The sequence below is a fragment of the Ammodytes marinus genome (genome assembly GCF_949987685.1).
Source record: "Ammodytes marinus genome assembly, chromosome: 21".
Taxonomy (NCBI): Eukaryota; Metazoa; Chordata; class Actinopteri; order Uranoscopiformes; family Ammodytidae; genus Ammodytes; species Ammodytes marinus.
The window spans coordinates 5,850,718-5,877,491 of NC_137225.1; the positions used below are offsets into that span (position 1 = coordinate 5,850,718).

At 42.3% G+C, this 26,774-nt stretch overlaps 1 long non-coding RNA gene across 1 annotated transcript; it reads left to right on the forward strand.

The window, feature by feature from the left end:
• The first annotated feature begins 22,936 nt into the window (after positions 1–22,936).
• LOC307267950 lies at positions 22,937–23,919 on the forward strand. The gene is made up of 2 exons (XR_013845426.1): positions 22,937–23,278; positions 23,510–23,919. It is a non-coding gene; the product is annotated as an uncharacterized lncRNA (long non-coding RNA).
• The last annotated feature ends 2,855 nt before the right edge of the window (positions 23,920–26,774 follow it).

Here is a 26,774-nt window from a genome sequence, read left to right on the forward strand (position 1 = left end):
AAGAGAGAAATACCATATGTCCACTGCTTCAATCATCAGCTCCATTTGGTGGTGGTGCAGGCAATGTTCGCAGAGCAGCCTGTCATAGATTTCTTCAGTGTGTAACCTGTTGTACAAGTTCATAAGAAGACCCACCGTCGCTGTTCATTATAAAGGGGAGACGCTAAAACGTCTTTTTGACCAACGCTGGGCGGGTCATTTGGCCACAGTGCAGGTGATAAGCAAAGCACATGAAAATATTTCCCAGCTGCCAACAGAACTCGACACACACTTGTTCCCAGCCAATGTGAGAGTGGAAGCGGTGGGACTGCTGCGCGCAATTTCCAAACCCAGTTTCAGATTTATTGCGCTTCTGATGAGCAAGATTCTGACCCTGTATGAAGCACCAAATAGACTGCTCCAGTCAAAAGATATGGATCTTCACACAGCTGTCCAACTGTTGAACGCCGCTACAAAGTGTATCGAGGGCCTCCGCACCGAAACCGAGTTCAGTACGTTATGGTATCAGTGTGCAGAGCCAGAGGATAACCCACAAAGCAAGAGGAGACGCACAGAAACCAACACACGTCTAAAGGTGCGAACACACTACACGCGTTACCCGCGTATGCTTTACGTGCGTAACGCAGCTAAAATGTTGCTTGATCATTTTGTGTCAAAAATGGTTCTACGCGCGTAGTCTCCCTCCCGATATTGTATTTCCCCTCATCAACCATGGCTGCAATCAGACCCGACCCGACACAACAGCGTGCATGTCCGCACATAAACAACAACAACACGGCCAACAACTGTGCCAAAAGACAAACTGAACAGCACAAATAGCCTAGCATTAAAACAGCATTGCATATTCACGGCAGCTACATAACAAACACAGTTAAGGTGAGAACACACCGGGCGCGTTCGGTGTGGTGGGCGCGTTGAAAAATCCTATTTTTGCATAGGGAACCATTGGTTAGGGCGCGAGGATCCGTTGGCCGCGGCAAAGCGCTGCTTTGGGCGCGTTACCAAAGCGTCAACGCGCCAGCAAAGCGTCAAAAAAAGATGAAAAAATTGAACTTTCAACGCTCCAGCGCGTGACGTTTAGCCGCGTTGGCCAATCAGCGGTGAGCTTGACCCGACACTGGCAGAGAGTCGGAGGACCGAAAATTCTGAGGCAAAATGGAGGAGCAAATTATCACCGCAGTGTGTGCGAGACCGTGTCTCTACAACACGATGTTGACGTCCTACAGGGACAGGAACAGGAGGGAGCAGGCATGGGTCGACTTGGCGGAGGACATTGGGGTTCCTGGTAAGTTCAGTGAATAATGTGTATTTTGCTTGGCTTCAGCTATCGGCTGTGTATTACTATGAAACAAGTTAGCGCCGGTTAGCGGTAGCATCAGTTAGCGATAGCACCAGTTATCACTAATATAAAGTGATACTACTACTACAGACTGTCCCGATTGTCAGGCATCACAAAGTGAAATGTATATTATGTGCTTGTCAGTGGACGTATGTCGCAGGAGATGGAAGAGCCTCAGGGACACATATTTGAAGGAGAGAAAAAAGAAAGTGGAGGGAAAAAAGAGCGGGTCAGCGGCAGGGACAGAGAAGAGGTGGAAGTTCTCTGCGGTCCTTTCTTTCCTCGACCCCTTTGTCACTCCGAGGGAGGGCAGTGGCAACTTGCCTCGGGTGGCAGAGGAGGTAGAGGAGAACGGGGCTGCAGAGACGTCTCTGTCAGGGGCAGGAGAAGCAGAAGCAGATGAGGCGGCAGCAGCAGGTCCATCGCAAAGTGCAGGTTTGTTGACAAGTGAAGACACGTATACAGCTTCTGTATTATGGTCACATTCTGTACAGAGAAAAGGTTTATAGTGCTGCACGATTGTGTCTCCATCTTTAATGTGCTGTAATATAGATAATTCATATATCTTCCAAGCCAAAACAAATAAGACTTCTTTCTCAATAACATAGACCAGCCCTCAGGGAGAAAGTCCGACCCTGATGATGCCCCTGCTGCTGCTCCTGTCCCTAGCCCTGTCGCTGGCCAAGTACCAGTCCCTGAGGCTCTTCCATCTCCGGCTCCTGCTCCTGTTCCTGTCCCTAGACCACCGAGCGGTATACGTACAGGACAAAGATGTATAGCATTCATTTCAGGGGTTCAACTATGTTTATGGCTAACCGTTAAAGCTTTAACTGATATGAAGACTGTTAATGGATTACTACTATTTGTGAAAGTGACAACACTTCCAACCAACCACACATGCATGTTCAACAGGTGTATTGATAAAGTTTTGGCTTTTCACTTGTGAAGGTAGTATTGCACTAACTTACACATATGTTTTACATTTTATACAGGGAGGAAGAGGAAGAGAGGAGGGGTCCTTAAAGAGCCCGACACCCCACTCCAGGAGGCCATCCTCCAGGTCCTGCAGGCTTTCTCTAGTCTGGCATGACCACTTCCGCCAGCGTCTATTCGCTTGCGTCGAAAAGCAACGCAGCCCTGACGCAGCCCCCTCCTTTTCCGGTTGCTGGCTTTCCCCTATTGTGATCCCCCTCAAATTCGGAAACAATTCTCTCACAGTCAACCCGTGTGCTTATGTGCAGCGCTCTCTCTCACACACACACACACACACACACACACACACACACACACAGGGTGTGGGAAGTCACATTATTGTAGACAGAAATAAAGTGTGGCGATACTTCGGCGGTCCGGGACGCATCCTAGCTTAGCCTAGCTGTCCAACTTCATTGTACAACTACCCCCGGGCAGAAATACCCTCATAAACTCTGGAAAATGAAACGTGGGGGTTTGAATTGAGCACCGGACCTTATAACCAGCTAGATTAAGATCCGCCGTTCCCTTTCTTTGGTGAATTAGGGACTAAGCAGCGGTGTTTTAGCGACGGGGAAAGATTCCAACGGCTTCCACTATCACCTAGCAACTTACGGCTACTTGCTGCAGTTGGTGTAGCGCTCACAACGTCAAAACCCTGTTATGCCTGTAAACAGACGGACTACGGCTCTGACTACAGCGATAGGAGGTGGTGACATAAGTTCTCGAATGCTATAAATTCTACTCGACCGCCGTAGCCGTCCTCTCAACCGCCGATGATAATGTTACCAGAGATAACACTACGTGGCAAGTTAACTCCGGTTAAGTTATCCCGTGAGCTCCTCGGGGGCTAAAGTGTATGGTGTCTTGACATGCTGGTTAGAAAGCAACACACTATGTATATTCCTTTTGTCTTTAATAGTTTTTGTGTGGCGTTTGCGGGTTTAGCCATTTCTCTGACAGTCTCTGGGCGTGAAGACGTTCCATCAAAATAAGTCCCCCCCCGGCACTATTTTGCAGGACACCGCTGCTGCTTCCCGGGGTTATCCCCGCCCTAGATGATTGTGATTGGTTTAAACAAATACAAACAGGCTAGCCCAGTTTCCCCCGGTTTCCCCACCCGAATAGACGGCTCTAAACAGAGTACTTCCAGACCATACTATTTGCTGTAGTTTGGTCTGGCTTCGCGAGACTAGGCTTTCTCTGCCCGTGCTGCCCAGCCTCCCCCACCCCCACCACCACTACCCCCCACGGAGTCAGCTGCTACCAAGTTTCTCCTCGGCCTAGTTCCTTCCCTGGAGAGAGTGTCACCCGACCGACTGAATTATGTTCAATTTCAAATTCACAAGGTCATATTTGACAACACCAATTTCACACTCAATTTGGAACCTCTGTAGGCCTTTTAACCTTTTATTAGCTCGAGTTGTGGTGACACTCTCTCCAGGGAAAGAACTGGGCTGCTAGAAGCTGTTGTTTGTGAGATAGATAGATAGATAGATAGATAGATAGATAGATAGATAGATAGATAGATAGATAGATAGATAGAAAAATGTTTTATAACTTGTTTCTTTCTCACAAACGGCTTCTTTTTTCAGGCAGATGTTCTTGTTTTTTTATTCTGTATGTTTTTTAAATTTTTTTATTATAATATATTTCATTTAACTTTTATTTATCCTCGAGAGACCAATTGAGGGGTGACCCTAATTTTCAATATTGTTCTATCTTGTTATATTTTTTTAAAAATAAAATATTTTTATTAACTCTTTTCTCAATATATGATTTTAAGATCTAGCATGCACCGACACAAATATACATACATTATGCTACTTAATATAACAATTTTAATAACAATCTAATAATAATGAAGGAATCATCTCTTTCGTTTTGTGTGGGTGGCTCTTAAAAGAGCCGTTTTGGGGTTGTAGTGCAGTGCACTAGATGATGGTGTTCTGCCACGAGAGGGACCCTTCTGCAGAGAAGTAATCCGTGAAGGTCTCACGGATCCGGATGGCCTCTCTTGCTGGGTTGTTGGCAGCCACTCTCCCCAGCACTGGCAGAGGCAACACCACACCACTCGGGAGGCCCTCCCTCACTGCTGCTGTTGGTGCTGTTCTCCGGAGGAAGTTGTGCAGCACGCAGGTGGCCTTCACGCATCTCTCCGCCAGCTCAGGACGGACCTCCATGACCCTCCTGTATATCCGCCACTGAGAGGACAGCATGCCGAAGGCGTCCTCCACCACCAACCTTGCCCGGGACAGTCTGTAGTTAAAGACGCGCCGCTCTCGGGGGAGGATGCGTCCGGGGAATGGCCTCATGAGGTCGGTCCGTAGCGGAAAGGCCTCGTCCGCTACAAACACATGAGTCAGGGGTCCTCTCTGTGCATGCACTGACAGTACTCTGTCAGAAGGGAGCTTAAGATTGCCAGCACGGAGGGCCTGACCAAACGCTGAGTTGGCCAGGATTCCTCCATCACTGGTTCTCCCGTAGCCCCCCACATCAATGATGCGGAAGCAGTAGTCTGCGTCGACAACTGCCAAGAGAACGATGGAAAATGTTCCCTTGTAGTTGAAGAACTGCGAACCGGAGTTCGCAGGGGCCTTCAGAACTACATGCTTCCCATCGATGGCACCGCAACAGAGAGGGAAGTTCCACCGCTCCTCGAACTTCTGAGCAATCGCCCTCCAGTCCTCTGTGGTGGGCACCGCCATGAACTCCTCCACCAGGCTGTCCCAGATCTCCGTCACCCCATCGGACACGATGGAAGCCACGGTGGAGGCCCCGACCCGGAAGCTGTTGGCGATCGTGCGAAACGAGTCGCCAGTAGCCAGGAATCTGCAACACATGAATAATTTATTTTAGCCTTATTGAGTTTCAGTTATATACCAAATCTGTAGGTCAATTATCTCACTGCACAGGTAAATGTCTTGACAAGTGTTTACACTGGATTTGCATCAGCTTATTTTACTTTCAAAAGCATGACAAGTAGGTCAATTTGGAATTTACTCACATAGTACAATAGGAGGAATGAATATGTTGGAGCCATGATGCATTAATTTATTTTGTTTGTATAAAACTGGTGACATGCATGTATATGAAGATTTGCCTTCATGTTGAAACACTGGGTGGAGCATTGACATAAATGCAGAGCAGGTAGGTGCAAGAGGGAAACGTGCAATGAGGAAAGCAAACTGTTTTATCACCATGTCGTGTCAGCACGCTTTCGTTTGACTTGTGTTGAATTTAACTCATTGAATATTACCTGTGATGTCATGTCACAATGGCCTATGCCACGGGTTAGTTAGTGCACGATGCTTGAATAAATGGGTCACAACTCAAATATAAACAGCGCATTGGAAATAGACGTAGGCCTGTGCAATTTCAGAACACGCGCCCGAACAAGTTCTCCCCGTTATGTGGATAATGTTCGACTACAGAATGTGCTGCTTTTGATAAATGAATTGGGCTATGAAACCGCAACTTACCGGAGACAGATGGACAGGCGCTCCGCAGCTGGTATGGAGCGCCTGTAGTTGGTGTCCTGCCGGGACATCCTAGCACCAACCCGGGCTAGCAGGTCATCAAACTGGGCCCGAGTTAAGCGAAAGTACCGCTGAAACCGGCCGTCATCCAGGCGGAGTTCCTGCAGCAGGTGGTGAAACTCACCCAACTGTGGCCGTCTGCGGAGGATGTCATGCACCCAAACACGGCGGCGTTTGGGTTTCCTCCGTTCCTTGGACTTCCACAAGAGATAGAGCGCAGCGATGGGGATGATCATCTCACAGTCAGCCATGGTTGATCAGCAATAGAAAAAGCGGGGGGAAATAAGTTTCGGGCGGGCTCATCTACGTAGGCCATGAGGTAGGCGCGTTGCTTTTGGGCGCGTTGGACAATTTTTTGACACAAAATGACCAAGCGCCAGATCGGGCGCGTTGGTCGCTTTGGCCCAAAGCGCCAACGTTCCCGGTGTGTTCGCACCTTTACAGCGGCATCGGTGCACGGCGGCACAACATAAAGGCAAGTAGCCAACATTAACCTACCTGGCTGTGACAGGGGACCGTGGCTGGAGTAGATCAACACCGGTGCTTCGCTTTACTTGTCGTGAAAGTCCCCCGGACATAGCCGTCATGTTTGGGTTCATAATATGAGGCGCTAGCCGCCTGCACACAACAGGGTGAGTTAACTAATGCTATATGGCGCTTGTTTAACTTGTTTTATCGGCTAAAGCACAGCCGCACATATTCACTGAATTAACCAGGAAGTCCATTCTCCTAGTTTACTCTCCCCATGTCTTCTATTCCCTAGCTGCTGTCATACAGCACCGATTGCCTGCAATACATTTTCCTCCTCGGTGTCTCTCAGCCTCTATGTACACTGTTCTCCGACCGTGCCAATGTATGTGATTGGCCAACGCGGCTAATCGTCACGCGTAGGAGCGTAAAAAGTTAAATTTGTTGAACTCTCCGCTTAGCTGCGTAGGCGCGTTGGGTGCGTATATACGCGGCTAACACGGCTAAAATGTTGCTTTAGCGCGAGTAACGCATCTACGTGCCATGTACGCGCGTAAACCAATGGTTCCCTATGGAAAAATTACCGATTTTAAACGCGTCTGTACGCGTGTAACACGTGTAGTGTGTTCGCACCTTAAAATATTTTGTTGTTGAGCAGTCTGTGGGTGCACGAATAGACCAGGAAAACACAGCAAAACAGACACTAAGACTGTATTATGGATGTATAGACGCACTGGCCCTCATTTATCAGCCGTGCGTAGACCAGGTGAGCGTACGCACATTTCCACGCAGACCTCGACATTTATCAATATGGTCGTGAGCGTAGGATACGCTCAAATCCCTCGCCAGCTCTCAGCTCGTGTACGCAAGTTTGTAAACAGCATGGACTCGCGGTGCAGGCTTCGCCAGGTAGCCGATGTCTTTGTTGGACAATTATTAGAAGATAATACAAATTCAGTGTTTGCTCAGACCGAAATAAATATATTAATCACTCAAAAATGTGCAGCTTATGGTGTGCAACTGAGTAGGAGAGCTGATTCAATAGTGCACACACGGGCCACTTAGGAGCGCTGCCTGGGACTGCGTAAGGGCAGTTATCTCTGACTTGGAGCAGCTGGGGGGACACTGAGGCACGGGGGCTGCATTCATTCAAAATGTTAACCTAAGTATTAAACATGTAGGCTATGCAAGTAGTACGCTGCTCTTTATGATAACAAAAATACACGGCACAACATTCAGCTTAATTTTGTATTTATTTGACACACTTTTTAGATTTTAGTTCCTCTTTTAATGTGTCATTGATCGCTAAAGCGAGCGATTTATTTCCACCATTAACCGGCACGTTTCGGCTTGTTTTTCCGATCCGCTGGTGGAGCAGGACGGTGGGCGCTCTCACAGCTGATCGTTGCCGGTGTGAGTACCAGATATGTTCGTCTGCCAGATATGTTTGGTTTGCACAGTGATGACACACTTCATGTACCATGCGAGATCCACTTCTTTCTTACGAATCTATTGCAAACTGCAGTCTATTATAATATTATCATTCACAATATAAACATTACAATAAAGATACATGTAGAAAGAAAATACGTGTAGTTTTCGGAAACAATAGATAAGCTATCGTTCGGAATAGCAAGGGATTGTGGAATACGTACTTATTGTTCCCCAGATCACGCGGCGTTACAAGAGATCTCGCGAGAGCGTTCAATACATTGGATTTGGATTGAGATTGACTTGATTACCATGGCAACGAGTGAACGCTGGCAATTTGCTGCCCCTGCTCGGCGGTAACTTTTGAACTGTTTGAACTTTTTAACTTTCAATAACTTAATTTTATTTATTTTATTTTCCATGAACTAATCGGACAGTGTGATTGGCTTCACTTGGAATATTTTTTCAATCCGCTGGCATTACTACTTGTGTGGGAACAACGATTCATTGGATGCTAGTTTACTTCAAGATTTAACAGGGACTTTATCTCATAATACCATTTGTGTGTTGGCAACCGAAGGGACGTACCAACCGTAGGCAGAGGCCGCTGCTGCTGATTGTTCGCTGGTTCTCGCCACTGCTCATATAGCCACACACGCCACCACACCTGCTGCCGCTGTCCTCCAACACTGGCCAGTCGGATAATCCCCGGGTGCCTGCTGACCATCATCGTTGGTCCCACCCGCTTCAGCCGCCTCCTGGTCTCTTTGATCGCACTGTGTTGTGTACTGCTAGCGGGTCGCCCTCGCTCAGCTACCGAGTGGCGGCTAACGATCGCTGCTCCGTCGGCTACATCTGGTCGCATCCATCCTCCTCACTCCGCATGGTCTCCCCTCAGTCATACTCTTCCCCTGGTTCATCATGATTACTTATTCACCTGCACAGCTGTTTGGACTTTTCAACTACCTTATCCCATCGTCCATCTCAGTCATTAAACAACTTGGATTCCTACGCCGCCGCCGCTACATCCACAGAGGCTCCCGCCGCGGGTTTGTTTTGACCCAGCACGGAAACTCCATCCCATTCGTCCGGTTACCTGCAAGCTCCGCCGCACCTCTGCCACGTCATCAGGACTCACCCGCTATTGGACCATTCACCGCTTCTGTCAGGCAGCAGCTCACCAGGCAGGACAGAAAACATGGACTGGATTTCACTGCTGTCCTTTCCCCTCACCCACACATCACTTCACCAAATGGCCAATCATTTATATACTCAACCACCACCACCCCTCCACCAAGTTTCCCCCCCCCTCCCCTCCGCCCCCCTGCACAGCTAACCTCAGACCTCTCCAGCCTGCCCCTTTCCCATCACCCTCTGGCTGTGCCAACTTTGCCCTCCTCAACACCCGCTCACTCAACAATAAAGCCCCCGCCATACATGAACTCATCGTCGACACTAATCTGGACCTCCTATTACTTACTGAAACCTGGCAACAACCCAATCACTTTTTCTCCCTCAACCAAGCATCTCCCCCTAGTTTCAGCTACATCGCCAAACCCCACCCCTGCCGCCGTGGCGGTGGTCTCGCCGTCATCCACAAACATAATTATTTGATCAGAGAACTCACCCTCCCCTCATTATCATCATTTGAATTCATTGCTTTTAAAGCCCCCTCCTCCACGACAGTTATCCTCATCTACAGGCCACCCAAACCTAATCCCTCCTTCCTTTCTCACTTCACCGAACTCATCACATTAGCATTAACCCTCTCTCCACGCTTGCTGTTACTTGGTGACATTAATATCCACATGGACTCCCCCACCTCCAAGCTCTCATCTGAACTCACCATTTTACTGGACAATTTCGATCTCACCCAACATGTCACCTTCCCAACCCATGACAAAGGACACATCCTCGACCTTGTCTGCTCCATCAATCTCCCTATACTCAGCCTTCACCCATGCCCCTTTCCCCTCTCTCATCACACACTTATACTGTTCACCACCAAAATCAAAATCACAAAATCACCACCATCAACCATTCACTTTTCCCTGTACATGAACCCCCTGCACATTCAATGGCCCCTCCCCTACCCATTTCGCTGGACCTCCCAACCCAACTGGCTTCCGCCCCCTCCACAGCACAGAAACCGCTCTCCTTAAAGTCTTCAATGACCTCCTCACCTCTGCCGATGCTGGTTCCCTCAACTTCCTCATCCTCCTTGACCTGAGTGCAGCCTTCGATACTGTTAACCACACCATCCTGCTCACCAGACTCAGCAACCTCGGTATCAAATGTACTGCACTCAGCTGGCTTCATTCATATCTTTCTGACAGATCTAACTTCATCTCCCTCCACAACCACACATCTGCCACAGTCACCGTCACACAAAGTGTTCCCCAAGGTTCTGTACTCGGCCCCCTCCTCTTCATCATTTACCTCCTCCCCCTTGGTCATTTACTTCGCCATTTCTCAATGAACTTCCACTGCTATGCTGATGACACCCACATTTACCTCAGTACCAAATCCCCCCACAACCCCCCCATCTCCCACATTGAATCCTGCCTGTTTTCCCTTACACTCTGGATGAAAAATAACTTCCTCAAACTCAACAGCAACAAAACTGAACTCCTCCTAATTGGCTCCAAATCACTTCCGGGCTTCACTGATTCACTAGCCCTCCACAAATCAAATTGCTCCAACTGAAAGACTGCCCGGCTCAAAAGAAGCCCGACGACATCTACGACGACCGATTTCACGGCACACACCAAACAGATTTGTGTCCCCGCCCCCTCCCGACTCTACGACGGCGATTATCGGGCCCGTGTGTCCTGGCCTTTAGGATCCAAGCCGTTTACTCAGAGTGGGTTACATGGTTACAATAGCAATTACACCGCTCAAACAGGCAAAAACGATGTATTGGTCAGGCTCTTGAATAGATGTTAACATAAGAGGTCTACACACAACTCATGGAATAATTCTGTAATTCAGGAAACTATGTAATATTCCGCTAATATTGAATGGTTTTACTATAATTTAGCTCCCTGAGTGCCAGGTATATGTACTTTAGTAGTTTACAGTTTAGTGTTGAAAAGTGCATCCTATTTGGGCGATTCTGACCCACAATCCAGTGCGCACGTGAAGTGACGTAACATCGACGAAGCCTCCATATGAAAACAAACGGGGATGCGACGGATATAAAAGCAAGAGGCAAGATCAAGGCGCAATGTTATGATGAAATAAGAGAGTAAAGTATGTCCCAATAGTATGCCTACTGCATCCTAACTAGATTAGTTTTATCGTCGGATGTAGTATGTAGAATAGAAAAAAGAAAGAGTATGCGATTCGGAACACAACCTATGCTACATGTAAAATAACGACCGACGGCGGCCATTTTAAAAATGGCCACCACTGGTGCCATAGGAAAAATTGGCAGTGGCCTTTTAGCCAACAATTTTCCTTGGGGCATGCTCTAACAGTGGGTCAAAGTTCATGTGTGTATCATCAAAACCACAATTCCTTCATATAGTGCACCTATCTGCTGGACTTAAAGGAGTATAGGTCACTTTAAGGACCTGACGGCGGCCATTTTGAAAATGGGGCCTTTCTTGGCATCAAACTTTGGTAAACTTTTAGTATGTTTTTAAGTACATCTGATACTAGCTTTTAGTTTTAGCAGCTTTTAGTTTTTATGCACCAACAATCTGGAACAAACTCCCAGAGAACTTGAGGTGTGCTGCAACTCTCAGTTCTTTTAAATCGAGTCTGAAGACTTTTTTGTTTCCATTTTAACCTGCAATTTTCATTCTATTTGCTTCTTTTATTAAATCCAGTTTTCATGTTTTTTTATTTTTTATTTGCTTCTTTTAATCGCTTTTAAATGTTTTAGAATGTGTTTTATGTATTCTAATCTTGCCCCTGTAAAGCACTTTGAGTGGCCTTGTGTCTGAATTGTGCTATATAAATAACCTTGCCTTGCCTTGCCTACTGTAATCCACTGAAAAACCTTTTGTTAGAATTTTTTTGGGGTCAAGTCATATCTGCAGCTGACTAAAAGGGAAAGTCCAAAGACAGGTCGAAACACGAACAGGCAAGCAGGATCGGAACACAGGATGAAATCCGAATGCTGGAAAGCTGGGTGAACACACTAGGACATCTGGGGCCGTATTCACAAAACACTTTAAGGCTAAGAGTAGGTCCTAACGTGCTGATTTAGGAGTAACTCTCAAAAATAAGGGGCGTTTAACTCCTAATTTTAGGACTCCTAACTTTTTAAGATAAGAGTAATTCACCAAGCATTTTAGCACTAAAACTAGCTCCTAAAATCTATGAAAAGCTAGGAGTCCTAAGTCACTAAGAGTAAATCACAGACAATCATTTGATGGTGTTTTGGAGAGATTTAATGCTAGTGAGCTTTACAAAAGGTACATTAATAGCTGTAAGGGGTTAATGATCTTAGTAGAGCTATATTTAAAAAGTGTAGACACATTTATATTTATTACATTTATATAAAAAAAAAATATTTATTAAGTTCCTTTTCCTACAGTTGCTTTGGGTTTACGATGCACTGAAAGTTACTGTTGGTGTCACGTTTGGGTTTAATTTCGTACTAGAGTAGGCCTATATGTGGCGCATTGCAGCATCTCCTCCATTCCACAGGTGCGCTACTGTATAGTTGCGCGTCTCGCCTTTTTCCTTCCGCATGCACTTTACGATTTCGCCGGCTGTTGTTTCTAAATGGTGAATTTCCCGGTTCATCACTGTCTGACTATTGCTGCATAGTCCGCCGTTTAGAGAAATACAGTGAAAGTGCATGGCATGCAGCTGTTCAATGAGGATATTTTTTCCGATTCAAATCATTGTAAAATTTAATACGAATAGACCTATGTGGCGCTATTGTAGGCTAATTGTGAACGAATGTGTGGGACACCCTGCAGTATCTTGGTTTCATGTTAAGTCAGAGTCACTTGTCATTAATTGTATATAAAAACTCTTTACTTTAATACAGCGACACGATATGGATATCTCCCAGTGTTTCTATCATAAATTCCCTCTTAGCTCTCATTCCCTCTCAGCCAATCACTGTAGGCATAGAAGGTATGAACATGACATCATCCATAGCAACAGGGTCAAAACCGCCCTCTAGTCTTAGCTTAGGAGTCCCTCCCATTCCTTAGTAAAAGTTGGTCTTATCAGCTTTGTGAATAGGTTTTAAGAAATAACTCCTTACTAAGAACTTTTAGTGCTCCTTAGGAGTACTCTTAGTGCTAAGATAAAATGTTTTGTGAATACGGCCCCTGACAATCTGGCAACTGACTGAGGGAACTGAACTGAGATATATACTGGGGCTGATTAACTGATGAGGAGCAGGTGAGTGTGGGGCAGACCAGGTGAATGTAATTAACAGGGAGTGCAGAGCAGGAGGGAGTGGCCGGGTCTGAAATGACATGAGAGTTAGAAAGGAAACCAGGAAAACAGACATATGAAAACAAACTAAGGTTGCGTTCCGAATAGTATGTAGAAAAAAGATTTAGGATGTCCCGATTCTTGTGGCCAGATTTAGGATGGTTAGAACATGGTATCTGCACATTTTTAAAGTTCAAATTTAAAGACATTTAAGACCTTTTTAAGACCTCTAAAATGAAAAAATAATACCAATACCGTGGTAACAGAAATCGACAAACTACACTATACTCCGTAAAGGGTTACATTAAATCTGACTACCAAATGTTCAATGCACTTTAGCTAACAACTGCTGTCTAATTACAGAAAATAAAAAACTAAAAGGTCCAACTAGCTGATCTTTTGAGGGAACTATTAGTATCTTTAAAGATGAGCTAGTTGGACCTTTTCGGGTTGAAGATGGCCTCAAAATCCACTCCCAAACCTACTGCCAGTTTCTAGAAGATACTTTCTTCAGTGGTACAGTAAAATGTCTGCATCTTTCAAGAAGACCATGATTTTTATGCAGGACAATGCTCCATCACATGCATCGAAGTACTCAATTGCATGGCTAGCCAGTAAAGGCCTCAAGGATGAAAAAATAATGACATGACCCCCTTCCTCTCCTGACCTAAACCCTATTGAGAACCTGTGGGCCCTGCTTAAACGGGATATTTACAGTGAAGGAAATCAGTACACCTCTCGGAACAGTGTCTGGGAGGCTGTGGTTGCTGCTGCACAAAAAGTTGATCGTCAACAGATCAAGAAACTGACAGACTCCATGAATGGAAGGCTTGTGACAGTTATTGAAAAGAAGGGTGGCTATATTGGTCACTGATTTTTTTTTTTTTTTTTTTACATGTCGGACATTTTTATTTGTAAATGTTGAGTTGTTTTATTATTCTCACTTGTAACAGATGAAAATAAACAAGTGAGATGGGAACATTTTCGTTTTTTTATTTAGTTGCAGAATAATTCTGCTTACTAATAGTTGCCTAATAATAGCAAAACATATATATATTCTTGTAAGAAAGACAAAATCTCACCTTTACTTTCGTAAACATTCAGGTTTAGGTTCTTTAACATGTTGGATTGACCGAGAGCACTGTAGTTGTTCAATAATAAAATTAATCCTCAAAAATACAACTTGCCTAAAAAATTTGCACACAGTGTAAGAGATCACTGTAAAGGCTACCTGCAAACCAATCATTACCACCTTTTCAACCAATTACAGAACTGTATCAATTGGTTTACATTTACTGATTAATCGAGTAACAAGAACAGTTTAATCAATTTAGAAAATATGTGTTAGGTGCAGCATATATATTTGTGGATGAAAATATAAGGTTTGAAATCGTAAATAGCATGTGCACTGCAATTGATAACCTTTTGGAATGTGTGACTATTGAAATTCTAATGAAGGATAAATGTTTAATTATCAGCTGTGTGTACAGAACACCCGATTCAAAAATGGAAGACTTTATAGAATACATGGGAGAATTATTTTCTAAGTCAAATCAAAAGAAGATATTTATCTGTGGGGATACAAACATTGATTTACTAAATACTACTAATTCACTGACTGAAGAATTTGTAAATACATTGCATGTTATGGGTATTCAGCCCTTAATTACAAGGCCAAGCAGGATTACAGTAAATAGTGCCACGTTAATAGACAACATATTTACGAATGTTATGGGGGATGAAATAGAAAGTGGACTCCTGATTAATGACATAAGCGACCATTTACCTGTATTTGCTATATACGATTGGAAACAAAAGTTGCAGCAGAGAACAAACAAAGATATATTTGTAAGGTTGGAAACTGATGAGAGGATAGAAGCACTGAAAAATGACTTATTGACGCAAAATTGGGACTCTGTATACAAGGGGAAGGATGTTAATGCAAGTTTCGATTTATTCCTGCAGATATTTCAAAGGCTGTATGAAAAAAATTGTCCACTAAAAAAAAGGGCCTTAAAGCAAAGACATGATAAACAGTGGCTAACTAAATCCTTGATAAATGCTTGCAAAAAGAAAAATACATTGTACAAAAGATTCATAAAAGCAAGGACACCAAAGGCGGAGTTAAAATATAAAATCTATCGTAACAAGCTAAATAGCATTCTCAGAGACTGTAAAAAGAAATATTATGGTAAGTTGTTAGAAACAAATGCAAATCAACCCAAAAAATTGTGGGATATAGTAAATACAGTGTTAAGAAATTACAGCAGAATACATAATTATCCTCAGTATTTCCATGAAAATAACGTTAAGTTTGAATGCATGAACACTGCGGTAAATAAACTAAATTAATTTTTTGTTAATATTGGACCTAATTTAGCAAAAGGGATCTGTGGGAAGAGTGTAGGGGAGTCTGGCGAAAATGAAGCGTCTCTTCAACACTCCATGTTTTTGAAGCCAGTCGAGGCCAACGAGATAAGGGAGATATTGCTCGGAATGAAAACAAAGACCTCTAGAGACGCGCTTGGGTTTCACATGAAAGTAATCAAATCAGTGCAAGAAAGTATTATTAAACCCCTAGCACACCTCTTTAACCTATCTTTTCAAACAGGAATTTTTCCTTCTAACATGAAGGTAGCTAAGGTTATACCATTACATAAGAATGGTGATGAACATTCATTTACTAATTATAGACCAGTCTCACTTTTAACACAATTTTCTAAAATTCTGGAAAAGTTATTCAGCAATAGACTTGATGAATTCATTACTAAACATCAACTTCTGTATGACAGTCAATTCGGCTTTAGAAAGAATCATTCCACCGCACTGGCCTTGGCTGAATCGGTAGAAATTATTAGTAATGCTATTGATCACAAATTGTACTCTATAGGAATTTTCTTAAACCTCAAAAAAGCATTCGACACTATTAATCATGACATCCTTCTTAATAAACTGGAGAAATATGACATTCGAGGTTTGGCACATGACTGGGTCAGAAGTTATTTACATGACAGGAAACAATTTGTGAAATTAGGGGAGTTCACATCGACATGCTTAGATGTTGTTTGTGGGGTCCCTCAGGGGTCAATCTTGGGGCCGAAATTATTCCTGCTTTATATAAATGACATATATAAAGTGTCGAAAGTCTTAAGGTTGATTTTATTTGCGGACGACACAAACATCTTCTATTCGGGGAAAGATCTGAATAATATGGTTGAGATCGTAAACAGTGAATTGACTAAGTTACATGGGTGGTTAAACCGAAATAAGTTATCACTAAATTTAGAAAAAACTAAATTCATGATGTTTGGCAGGAGAGCATCAGATGTCGCTGTAAAAATCAAGGTAAATGGGATTGAAATTCAAAGGGTCAAGCAACAAAAGTCCTAGGGGTAATAATTGACGATAAATTAAGCTGGAAACCGCAAGTTAGCCATCTCAGGGGCAAAATAGCCAGGAGTATTTCTATACTTTGGAAAGCACAACATTGTTTCAATCAAAAGGCCTTGCTTGTATTATACTGGAGTTTAGTTTCCCCACATCTGCATTACTGTGCTGAAATATGGGGAAACACTTACAAAGGTACATTGCACCCGTTGGAGATTCTTCAAAAGAAAGCAATACGAATTATTTACCAAGCCAATTACAGGGCACACACTAATAACTTTTTTATTGAAGGCTGAATTCTCAAATTACGTGATGTGGTAAATTACCACACAGTACAAATTATTTACAAGGCTTCAAAGAAAAGCCTTCCTAACAGTTTACAAGCAATGTTTGAAGACAGAGAAGTTTCGCATGATTTAAGAAGAAAAGGTAAATTCACTGAGAAAAATATACGGACCACACTTAAATCCTTTTCGATATCTGTAAATGGTATTAAGCTGTGGAATGGACTTGATGAAATTGTCACAGGGAGTTGCAGTATGCGCAATTTCAAAGCAAATTATGTTTCAAAAATTATTGAAAATTACAGACTAATAACCTGAGCACAATGTCAATGTCGCTTTCATTACAATGTTGTAACAAATAATACAGGCCAGCAGACAGACTTGTTTTGGAATACTTTTGCAGAAGTGTTTAGACTACCAGTTTAGTAATGGAACAGGCCAAATACAAGGCCACTTGACACCTTATACACTTGGCATTGTCACAGAAAAACTGAACTGTGCTGAACTGATTTTAAAAGCTGAAGCAATTAGATTAAAATTGACTTTGTATTGGACTGCAGATTCTTAAAAAAAAAAAGTATATATATATATATATATATATATATATATATATATATATGTGTGTGTGTATATATATACATATATAGCTATATATATATAAAAAATAATGTTTTTTGTTTGTTTTATTTTTATTTTGTAACAGTAATCTGTGTATCTGAATCCGAATTTGATGAAAATGGGGGCGGGACCTGATAAGCCTTTGGCTTCTTCCGTCTCCCTTCAGACAACACAAAGTATGATGTATGAATATTTGCAAGAGAAAATTGTGTATTGTGTGGAATTGTCCGAAAGAAAGAATAATAATAAAAAATTATACTAGCTATGTTTTTTGAGCAAATTGTTTTGATAGCAACAGTGTTTTTTATATTTTACATTCACATGTATACTGGCAAATTCAGTTACAAATGGACTTCAGGAGGCAAGAGTTTCAAGAAGAAAATCGCTACTTTATTTAGCATAAAAAACAGAAGATGTCTGCTGAAAGTTGACTCATTCAGCATCAAGTCTTTTATAGACTTCAAACATGGTTAAACTCAACATGCCAAGCAAGTTAAAATCAGCTAATTTAAATATTAAAAACTGTACACAGAGGAGAATAAAACATGTCATTACAAATATGTACATTTATTTACAAAGCTAGGAATATTTACAAACCATGTTCTTATTATTATCTCCAGAGACCTAAGGAAGATGGCCCACCAGCGTGTTCTGATGATCCCAAACGACCTCTCCACAATGTTGCGCCCTCTGGCCTTTTGTACCGGCCTTCAACATGACCTGGTAATCAAAATTCACATGGATGTGTGGCAGTAGAGCCTAATGATGGCCACGGGACGCTGCAGGCAGGAGTACCCTCCATCACCCAGCAAGAAGTAGGTGGGTACAGGGCCTAATTGTAGAACGGGGAACGCCGGAGCACGAGCGCATCATGCACCGACCCCGGGTTCCCGATGTAAATGTCTATACATTTGCTCTTAGCATCACAGATACCCTGCAGGATGATGGAAGTGAAGAGCTTCCTGTTAAAGTAGCTTTTCTTCTGTTCTGCAGGTGGCAGAACTCTGACATGGCACCCATCAATGCCCCGGCAGCAGATCTGAAGGCCGAGCAAAGCCTGCCCCCACCTCCTCCATCTCCTCTGGCTTGGGGAAATGGATGACCCGATGGAGGATGGCCTCCACCACGCCATGGACCGTCACCCTGCACAACGCACCACAGGCCAGCTTGAATTTGGGACGCTGCTGGCCTTGCTGCCCCGGCCGGAAGAAAGCCCATGGATGGAGCCATGAGGTCGAGGTGCTGATGGGGGTAGCCTGTCGAAGCTATCCCTGGAGAGCCTGAAGGCTGGCTTCAGGTCCCCCTCCAGAAAAGAAGACAGCCAGGATAGGCACAGGGGTGTTGAGCGTTGTGTACAGCTGTGAGCTGCTTCTAAAAATAATAATAAATATATTTTTAACATCGTTGATTCAGTTATTTACTATTTATATTATTTATGTTTATTGTGTGTGTGTATATATAGCCCTGGAAAAAAATTAAGAGACCACTCCAAATGTTCAGTGTCTCTTGTTTTATTTTTAAGAGGCATATGTTTGGCTTAAAATGAACATTTTGATTTTATACTATAAAGTACTGACAACATTTCTTCCAAATTCACAATTAAAGTATTGTCATTCAGACCATTTTCAATAAGTAATTTAGAGATAAGAAATTTTAAGAAAAATCCGGACTGGTCTCTTAATTTTTTCCGGCGCTATATATATTTACTATTGATAGATAGATATACCAGTATATGCCATGCTTATTTGTTTATTTTAAGTACAATCAATTGCAATTATTTATTTAATATGTATTGTCTGCTAAGAAGTGTTAAAGTCTATCAGAATTAAAAAATCCATTAAACATTTTACTTGTTTGATCAGTAAAGGGCATATGAATTATTACATGCCTAGGTTTTTTTGAATACATTTTAGCCTGTTATATATGTTGTGTGTAGCTTTAATGGGCTTCAACTTTCCACCCTGTGGTAAAATGATAATTCACTCATTACAGTCAAGTGTATTTATCAATATTAAACGATAAATTGAAAGGTTAAAAACAAGCCATAACAATAAAACACATACGACGTGAGATAGACAACTGAGGAGGGCTCGTCTCCACCGCATCCCAGCTCTGTAGCACAGTTAACGAGCCGAGGTGATGACGCCATCGAGTCCGCTGCTGTTCCAATTGCAGGTGCGTGCTCCCGTTCTCGGAAGTTCGGACTTGGCAAGTTCGAACTTCGAAGTCCACAAGTCCGAACTTTGCGTACTTGGAATTGAGAAACGGCTATAGAAATCTAACAATTAAACTAGAAAACTAGAATGAAACAAATAAGGCAAGCTCATTAATTCTGCCCCCGAGTAAATTTAATGCCGCCCACCCAATAATTCCAGACTTTTTAAGACATTTAAGGCCTTGAATATTGAAACTTAAATTTAATGACTTTTAATGCTTTTCAAGATCCGCGGCAACCCTGTTAGAAGTACCCGGTTGTCCTACTTCATGCAGCCAAGATTGTTAGTGTTGAAAAGTGCATCCTATTTGGGCGATTCTGACCCACAATCCAGTGCGCATGTGAAGTGACGCCACATCGACGAAGCCTCCATATGAAAACAAACGGGGATGCGACGGATATAAAAGCAAGAGGCAAGATCAAGGCGCAATAGTATGCCTACTGCATCCTAACTAGATTATTTTTATCGTCGGATGTAGTATGTAGAATAGAAAAAAGAAAGAGTATGCGATTTGGAACGCAACCTAAATACTGGCTGAAGTTGTGACAGAGCCAGTCAATAATTTATTTTTAAATAATATTTTTTGGGTTCTTCAAAGATGAAGGGCCAGTATATTGAGCCAGGATTACTAATTTTTACTAGCATTTCAGGCGACCCCATTTAAATTCCAGGCGCGACCCACAGGTTGGGAAACGCTGGTCTAAACAGTGAAACCAGTGTTGAACATAGGCAGTGGACCTGCTCACAGCGTTCTCTCTCCCAGTGCATTAAAAAAAACGCTCAGTGGACAAACTCCCGAGCGCACAGCTAGCATTTAACGCCGGAAAAAGGCATTAGATGGACACGGGGCCTAATAACTCCAAACATAAAATAAGAAATATAATAATAGGAAAATAATTCTTATATTTTCATTCACTCAGCCTTTTAAAAATGCGTTTCTAGTGTGATCAGTGCAGAGCAGTCTCCCTGTGCCTTCAGACTGTTTTAATAATGTGAGTTTTGAATTTTAAATTAATTTTTGCCTCGTCAACTTATTTTATTTGTTTTGTGGTAGATTTGAATAGCTTCTATTCACCAGAGTTGCTGAGCAGATAGTCCTAAAGGTTAAGGTCCCGGGGAAGGAGTAGAGAACCTCCCTAGAAGGACGAGTATCTGTCTATTTGTAGATATAATACACTTGATACCCCCCACACATGAGAATATAAGGCACTGTTCTGTAACTAATGAGTAGTGCCATTGCGGCCTCCAGCCCGCTGCTTCGATGCTCCATGAAATCCTCTGTAAATGTCCTGATGAAATCTCCTCTGAATAAACCTGATCACTGATGAAAAGTCCAGTCTGCCGCCTTTGTCTTTGTCAATGCCATGGGGAATTCGGCCACCACAGTTTCCTTTACAGGACCACTTTCAGAACTGAACGGGGTTTCAGCCTATAGCTGCGCCTAGAGCTCCTGTGTCATCGACTCCCTTCCACAGCTTGGATAACGAGGGATCTGAACCATACACTGTAAATATGTTTTATGTGCCTGGACACATGGCCAGTGGGGATACAGCTAAGTGTGGGATAAAACCATACTTTTTAAAAGAATATGTACAGAACAATTTAGAAAAAATAAGAGTGAAATAATTCAAGACAAACTGTAATAAACCAGAAGATGGACGTTCCCTCCCAGTGCTCATACCCCTCACTTTGTTTTTATTTATCCTTCCTGTGATTGTAGTCTTCTGAGGTTGATGGTCTTACCAACAGTAAGACAATAGTGGTTTATTTCTCAGTATCAATGTTTATTTGTAGAGTGTGTAATTGAATGTATACAGTATGTATATTTTGAAATATGGTTGTAACTTGTATATGAATACTCTTATTGGTAAAGAAAGATTAATGTTTCTGTGACTGTAGCAATAGACTTCTATTCTGTTCTTACAAGGAATTATTTGTTTGATTTTAATGTTTATTGCTATTTTTTAAAGATCATGACATTTTAAATATTTTTTTTAACTGATTAATTAACATTCATGATTTTAAAAGGTTTCAGTTAACTCTTTGTTATTAAATTGTATTTGTTATTTGAAATAAAATGTCAGCTTTTTTTTAAATCAAGCATTCAAATGTCAGCTTTTCTCATTCTACCTCAACACCTATAGAAAAATGTATTTTACTCTGATAGAGTAGGTTATACAGTAAAGTACTACTGTATATAAATAACAGTAAAGGGGGTAACACTTTACAATAAGGGTACATTAATTAATGGTTAGTTAATGCTTAAAAATCTCCTATTATACTACTTTTCTGGTCTTAATTTCTTGTTAAAAACTGCTATAGAGCAACCTGACACGAATCACATCACAAAAAACTGTAGATTTTCAGGAAACGCTTCCTCTCATCTGGGCGATTCAGCATGCCCTGTCAACACTGTGCTTCGGCCCCCTATTATGGTTAATTATACTTCAGTAATGCCTAATCAGCACTGGTGTGCATTTATTAAAGGCCTACTTCACCGGTTTGAATATGAAGGTGTATTGAATTCTGAGATCCTATGTAGTATAAATGTGCGAAAAAAATTGAAATCGGTTCATCCTAGCCTGAGAAAAGGCCTTCTCGTGACATCTGTGATGTCACGAGAAGGCCTTCTCGTGACATCACAGAAAGAGAAATATAGGGTTAAAAAAAAAATTACTTTGTAAATATTACTGTGATGTCTTTTACTGTGACATCACAGTAATATTTACATGTACGTTTTTTTTTAACCCTATATTTCTCTTTCTGTGATGTCACGAGAAGGAGAAATATAGGGTTAAAAAAAACACTCTTTCTGCCTTTTCTCAGGCTAGGATGAACCGATTTTAATTTTTTTTGCACATTTATACTACATAGGATCTCAGAATTCAATTCACCTTCATATTCAAACCGGTGAAGTAGGCCTTTAAGTGTCACTTAATGGATACATTGTTCCAACTTTACAATGAGGGTCACAAAGAGCATTAATAAATGGTTAAATATGCTTAAAGGATGATTTCACCGGTGGAAATATGAATGTACCTATGTAGAGCAAAACCTATGTGTTATAAAAGTGCAAAAATTTTAGAAATCGGTTCACCCTAGCCTGAGAAACGGCAAAAAGAGTGTTTTTATGGTCTCTCTGCCGGTCTCTGCCTCTAAAGTCAGAAATCCTCCGACTACCACAATGCACTGCGCTAGCAGCACTCCAAGGCCCCGCCCACATTTCGTCTCGTCTCGTCTGACCTCTGACTCCGATGAGAGTTTGTAAACACACTACTTCCCATTACAGTTCTTGGCGATACCTCGACCAATACAGACTCTATGTAGATTCCACAATGAATATTTTTTTCTAAAATATGAATGTATTAGTTTCCGGTTTCACTGTAAAACGGAGGGAAGGAAATGCGCACTAGTCTAACTTTTCTTCAGTTTACAAGATAGTGAGCTGTTTTCAACAATGCCTGCGGCTAAAAAAACTAGCCGGGCTTCAAACCAAACCGGAGGACTGAAACTAAATATTCTAGCCTGGGCGTGAAGAGGACAATCTGGACGGGACTGACGTATCTTCGTTGTGGACAGGTTGTGTGGACCGGGCCTGCAAAACGCACTCGCGTACAGGTAAGACTTTCAACGCATTTGACTATATTTCTGTTCACACAGTATGCAATTATAGCTGCTGTCAGGGGGGCCTTGCTAAACTCTTTCAGAAACAAACTAATGCTGCAACCATTTGGTGTGTTTGTAATGCAACTAAAGAAAAAAAAATCATCAGACTATCATTTTTAGTGAGTGATCACAGCTAACGTTTCACTTGAAGCCTAACTGTTGTATTGTTTTGTGACATTTCAGAATCCGATGTCTACACCCTCAATATCAGCTGTGATAGTGGGGTAAAAAGTTGATCAATGGCTGTCTCCCCTTCAACTGCAACCAAGGCAGCTGCAGTGACGCTTCTGAGAGGAAATATGTCCCCTACATCAAATTCAGGAGCATCCCGGCTCTGCTAATATGTCCTCACACCTCAACCTGTGCCCTATCAGCCACTCATTTAAGGCTAAATTGTAAATATTTTTTGTTTATAGCTCATCTTTTGTATCTTATATTTATCATGTTCGTATATTGGACAGTTTATTTTTAAGAATTGTTTCATTGTTTGTTACCTGGTTTATTTAGCATTACCTGGTTTATTTAACATTGAGCATGATGCCACAATATTTTCCTTTGTAAACAATAAAACATCTTATGTTGTTGTTACCTTATCTTGGACTCCTTTCTACACCCATGTTCACCAGTACAGACTTGTTGGCTGAACTGATTTTGATGCACAGATTACTGTATGTATTGTTTTTAAAATACAATTTGAGGTAAATGTTATAAATTCACAAGGATGCAAGGTAGGTTCATCATACTGAAGCACAGGAAAAACAGATACACAGAAAAATAACTAAGCTATCAGTTTTTCTACCAAAGCTAGCCAGAATATATTTCAATTGAGTACTTCAGGTCACATTTCTATATTGATAGCATAAAAAATATTTGATTATTTATTAAATACAGTAGCTCAGCATCTGAAGTCTGTCCTCAACCTTTTTCCCCAGTAGAAATTTGTATTTTTCTAACAGTACTCCAGTTGAACAGCATTCTGGTTAGTAGACAAACCACATCAACCAACTTGAGTTCAAAGTTTTAATCCAAACATATGAACAACTATTTATAAAATTAAAATGTGTAGTGTGTTGGCTCAGGTCATTCTGGTCACAGCTGCTCGATCTTGTTTCTTGATAGCCACGGTACTGCTCATCACGTGCATGGTCAGGTGCTGGGTCTCTCTCTTTGCAGGATTCACGCCAGGAAACTGCATGAATCAGCGATATTGTCTATAAAACATTGAGCAAAACATTAGTAAGGCCAGCTAATTTTAGCCTGCAGTAGCTCACATACATGAAAAAGAACGGCAAGGTTACGTCACGTTAGCTTTGCTGCGCATGTTACCAAAACTAGGAAAACATAGTGCCAATAAGACATTTTAGAACAGGATTCAAAACTGCAATAAGAATCTTGTGCCGTGTTTACGCCCGGGTCACATCCTAGTATGTGCAGTGTATCTAGCTCGCAGTTTTTCCCCCCACACAGTCAGTGTCTCACTGCTGCAGCGCTGCTTTTACCAGCCTGTTGCTACATGAGTTTTTCTTTGATAATTCACATTAATAAAGTGCTGTGTAGCTGCTCTGATCTGCTAACACAAGCGCCAGGGGAAAAAAGAAAGGCAGACGCAAATGCAAGAAGTGTGGCGGTGATGAATGAGTAAAAATAAAAACTTACTGTGTTGTGGTCGACGTCCGTCTCTCCCCGCGGCCTGTGGCTGGCGCCTACAGTTCACCGTCTCAATACTGAAATATGTCTCCGGGGTCCCTCTTTCCATATGTGGAGTAAAGCTACAGTGAAGTTTCTAACAGTGAACACTGCGAACACACCAGGCACAGCGGCGGGGCTCCTCTTCAGCATGGAGCAGCTGCTAGTGTAGCTACAGCTAGCTCCTCTTCCTCCTTACGACTATCACCTCTCTTCCTCGCTGTAATCCGGTTTATACAGGTTGACACGAATGTCCGTTCACTAGAGTAAACATTACAAATCCCCTTCAGGCGTTACAAATGGAAAATATCCTTCTGCCATGGTCGGAGTTTTTCTGGACTCTGCTTCTTCGCTAAGCGGAGGAGAAACATGGCGGACGCTGTGTTTACATCTCGGCCGTGAGCTCCCGCCTCCCTCATTCCTTATTGGTGGGCATACAAATGTGCGGAAGGGATGGCCTGTAGTTCTTGGCGCTTCTAGGCTGGTGGTCCGTATGAAGCGTTTCGCGTCACGCCAACCACTACCATGTAAAATGTGGGGTGTGGATTTTCGGGAAAGCTGGACCAAGGGAATACTGAGTCAGGACAAACCTCTTTCATTATATTATAATAGTGATTTTATAATGATAGAACGCCGGTTCAGTATGGGTGAAGTATTCCTTTAAGTAATGTTACAAAATTAAATTTAACATTAATGCTTATTATATTAATCAACTGTTGGTTCATGGTTAATTAATGTATTAATTAAGGTTAATATAGGATATTTATAAACATTAAATAATTTATTAATTAATACCTTAGTTAACCCTTATTAAGCATTAACTAACCATTAATTAATGTATCCTTATTGTAAAGTGTTACCGTAAAGGGAATATTTAACAGTATCATTAGTATACTACTGTACTTCTAATATAAATAAATAAATAATAAAGTGTCCGCCAAGTGTCGTCCCAATCTACTCCCACAAACGGGCTTCCTCTGTCTGTTATGGGAATTGTTCTGGTAGTTTTGTCGCTCATTTCCTACAAATTCTGGTGAAAAGAGACGAAGTCTGTTCACATGCCGACATCATGGGTCCTGACCGGCGCTTTCATTGGATTATGCGACAATGTTTTTGCCGAGCACATGATGCAATGTTGCGAATGTTTTGTATGTTTATGTTTATTTGCTCGACTGCGTGGCGCTGCATATTACTGTTGGCGTCTGTGGTATTTAATGTGCCGCCGTGCACACAATGCAAATGTGTTTTGTATTTGGCTGTTTGTGTGTATTAATGTGTATTATTTGCGAGCTGCGTGCGTCATAAGGCAATGCTGTTGATCATGCGGATGTGTTTGCGCTGCTGTGGACTGTTGCAATTGAGTTTTATGTAGGCTACACCTGTCTGTCATAATATTGATGCGGGCCCTCCCACAAAATCTACGTGCCCCCTGTATAGATTTGCTCTGGCGCCGGGTCTGGGGCCTCATTTATAACGGTGTGCGTAGAAACCATCCTAAAACATTGCGTCCGCAGAAAGCCAAAAATGTGCTGTGCAAAAAAAAATCAGATTTATAAAACTGTGCGGCGCACAGTTGCACGCAATCTTCCCTTTATAAATACCCACCTGCGGTGAATTGTGCGCAGACGATCTCCACCCCGTGTCCTCCCACTTCACCTACCATACATGGCGAATGTTAAATAGCACCTGAATATGATGACGCACTTAATAAGCACGGAATTTTTACTGACATGAGGAAAAAAGGGAGGCAACCGGCCACAAA